This window comes from Lagopus leucura, unplaced genomic scaffold, assembly GCF_019238085.1.
Source record: "Lagopus leucura isolate 7727_CA_CO unplaced genomic scaffold, USGS_WTPT01 Super-Scaffold_100002, whole genome shotgun sequence".
Taxonomy (NCBI): Eukaryota; Metazoa; Chordata; class Aves; order Galliformes; family Phasianidae; genus Lagopus; species Lagopus leucura.
The window spans coordinates 79,685,283-79,689,090 of record NW_024962263.1 but is presented as its reverse complement, the minus strand read 5'-3'; positions in this window follow the sequence as shown (position 1 = coordinate 79,689,090).

Below are 3,808 nucleotides of genomic sequence, written 5' to 3'. Positions count from 1 at the left end.
TCCACAGAGTTGCTTGTCTTATTGCTTCCAAGTTGTTGACCTTATCAGCCTTGACCTTCTCATGACTCCAAGCAGGAACATCCAGAACTCGGGTTATCATGGCAGAAGGTACGTGGGAATGTCCAGGACAGAGCTGTTACTTCATTTCAACTCAAAGGAAAATGAAGTGAATGGAGCACTCTCTTCCAGTCAAACCAGTACACACCTGAAGTGAGTGCTCTGGAATTTGCACCCTTATCAAAGCATAGGAGTGACTTGGTCCAAAATAATCTCTAGTGCTTGCACTGATCCAATAGCTTCACTTTCTGGCTTATGGAAGTGTTTTTCTATCTGTGTTATCCAAGTGACTTTGATTTATTTTTATTTTTTTCCCAGTTATCACATCTGGTTATTCAGGACTGCAATACTCGGACCCAGGTTCTTGGCCAGAGGGAAAGCAAGTGAGGAGCCCACTGAAGGAGTTGTCAGTAAACTGTGGAAAATAACACTAAAAGCGTATCTTATTTTAAAAGCAAATACATCTCAGGCTGAAACAGGAGAGGTTACCTTGGAAGAGCAGGGTGACTTGTTCCATGGAAACCAGCTATGGAAACAAGCACAAAATGCAGATGCTTTTGCTGTTGTTTAAAGTGTTTGAGTGGTTGTGCTTATCTTTGTGGTTATGCTGTCTCTGGAGTAGTTAGAGGTGTGCAGCCCTGTTAGAACAGGGGACAGTCTGCAAGGCACCAGAGTCTTAAGCAAGGGAGTGAGACAGCTGTAGTTCAAATACACTTCCTACTCAAATTCCTTGAAAGTAATCAGTTGTACTTATCTTTTAGGGACTAAGTCCTTTAAGGAGGTTACTTGGTCTCTTTAGGAATGCATTGGGTGGGTCAGTGATGCCTTCAGGTGACACAGGTTGAGTCATGTCTTTTCCTATTTCCACAGTACTGTCACTGTAACACCTCCCCTCTCCTAGGAGCTCACAGGGTCTGGGGTTGCGTTGCAATGGGCTGTCCAGAGTGGTGGTGGAGTCTCCATCCCTCAGAGGTATTTGAAATGAGTGGATGTGGCACCGAGGGGCATAGTTCTGTGGCAGGACTGGGGATTCAGGTTGATGATTGGTCTTGATGACCTTAAAGACCTTTTCCAACCAGGGTGATTCTGTGATTCTAGGACTTGACTGGCTGCCTGAAGCATGAAGGAGGCCTTTCACTGGTCAATGATAACATGGATCGCTAGCAAAAAAAAAAAAAATGCAATGGGAGCTCCTTGAAGCATCCTCACCAACTATCTTACAGCCCAGTAGTAAATGAGACGAAAGCATTTTGAGAGCTACCTGCACAACAAATAGGATGATAATGGCTCACCTTTGCCCCAGCTTTCCTTGAACATCAGCTAACTCAGCTGTTGTGGGAGATGCTTTATTTTGAACAAAACCTGAGCTGTTCCTTTTGTTAAACTGCAGAACTAGGAGAGGGCTGTTTTCTAAAAGGCTCTATTAATAGCTTGTGTAGGTTCAAAGGCTTTTCCTAAGCTGGAAGGACACCAGCTCACCCCTCTCAATTCTTGATGTGTGTTATATTGTGCTTTTTAGTAGAAAATAAGCTAATATCCTTTTAATTTGTTATTCTTGGATCATTTTGGTCCTGGTCTGAACAAGCTTTGAACACACGGCAGAGAAGCGGAAGAACCAAACACAGTTTTGTGGCTGAGGTGGCACGTCCAGCCCCTCGCGTTTGGAGATGCTGGCTGATTTTATGCCTTCCGATTTCCGGCTTGGCTGCGTTTTGTCACAGCGGTCTCTGTTGTTTGTTGCAGAAATTACAAAATGCATCTGCTAAAAATGAGTGGCTAAACAGGAAAGACGCCCACTCCCAACTCTACAGAATAAACAAAGAGCCCTCTGCATTTTGCGTTTATAGATGGACAAATGCAATCAGCACAGGAAATGAGATTTCCTCCTCTTTGAGGCAACCCATGAATTTTGACTGACTTTAAAAGAGCTTTGACCACTGAGTTAAAAATACATCTGTGAGAGTAATTTAATTCATAAAGTACCTCAAAAACGATGACCAGGCAGGTGATCTTTTGTCAAGTGGTGTATGCGGCATGCTGCTGACTGCCCCAAGCACTGGGGATAGATAGATAACTTCTGGGTTTTGTTCTCTCCGCCTTTTCTCCATAGACAATACTCGTACTTTTGAAAGGAGTTTGGATTGCATTCTGGACCAGACAGCTCTTTTTGGCAGCCCAGTCTGCATGAGGTGCCTCCCATCCAAGAGGAGATTTCCAAGCTTATGCTATGGCCAGCTTTCAGCTTTCTATGATATAGCTCAAGTTGATGAGACTCCCATGGAGTCTGCTCATGATGTTTAAGTACAGTAGTGCATTGGCACCTTAGCTGTGCTATGCTAAGACAAAAGGCTTTGGTTACTTTGGTTGCAGCAATTGGCACCCAGAGAACTTGCCCATGGATGACCAGGTATTATTTGGTTTCCCACAAGAACCTGAGCAGTTTTCAACTCGACCTTTATCTTAATTCTTTTTATAGCTCTTTCACTGAAGTGGAATTTAGTCTTTCTTTTTTGGATGTGGCTGGAGGTGTAAATCCAGACAGATATAACTCCTGAACAGGCATCAAGCTGGCTATGCCTCAGCTCATCAGCGCTTGTGTTGTCTGTACGTAAAGCAAACAAAATCCTTTTTAAATCTGAAGTCAAAGTCATTTTATTTGGTTCTTTTCCTTGCATATAACCAATGAGATGGTATTCATTTAAAATAGCTGGCTCATGGCAGTAGGTAGAAACCTACAATCTTTTTCTTATTACACCCTTTTATATTTAAACCCTCTATTTTTAACCCAATGGTGGGATTCAGGGTTAATGTTCGTTAGATCTGTGTCTAGACAGTTGTGAAAAACAGGAAATGAATTACATTAGAGTAAGAAAGGAGAACTTAACCTTTTCTCTCCTAGCTAACATGGGAGTGGGTGAAATATTTTTACAGCAGAATATCTGTAAAGGCTTAAGGAAGTAGAAAATAAAGAGGAAAAAAAACCCTCTGCTCCCATGGGAATTATTTTGCAGAAAATAAAGAGCTGGGCTCTGCCCCTCGTTACACCCAGGCAGTAATTCTTTTCCTTTGGGCTCTAGGGAAAAATTGCATTTTATTACTGCATGCTTCTTGCAAATATTCAAAGGAAAACAAAGGCCATCCAACCAGTTTCACACACAGGATAGCTCAGCTGCCCAGGGCAGCCAGCAGGACCCATCCTCTGTGCACTCAGGGTTTGTACCATGCCTGAGCACCTTAACCTTCTCCTCCTCCTCCTCACCCCAGAGCCTCGAGGGGTTTAAGTCTTTGCAAATTTATTTCTTTCTTTGAAACAGAAACTGAAAAAATGTGAAATTCCCTGTCTTGAACTTTTAGAAAAACAGGAACCTGTAGCCATCATGGCCCCAGCAGGGCAACTCTCTCTGTATCCAAATCTGGGACAGGACTCCATTTATTTCACGCACAGCTCATCATTCCCCTCATCTGAAGCATTTTGCTGGAGTCCACTGTCCCACATGAGCTGTCAGCCCACTAGCAACACATGTTCCCGTGGCAGAGCAGCACAGCTCTGCCCTGCCCAGCACTTCATTGCTTCATTTTACCATGATTGTTTTTCATTTCAAAGGCCTTTTGAAGCTGCAAATCACCAGGACAGCACCATAGTTGATCTTATAGCATCTTTAGCACCATCACAAACAAATAAACCACCCCAAACCAACCAACGCACAAGCAACTCCCCCCAGTGGAGCAGCCTAAAGAAAGGCTTTTAAGT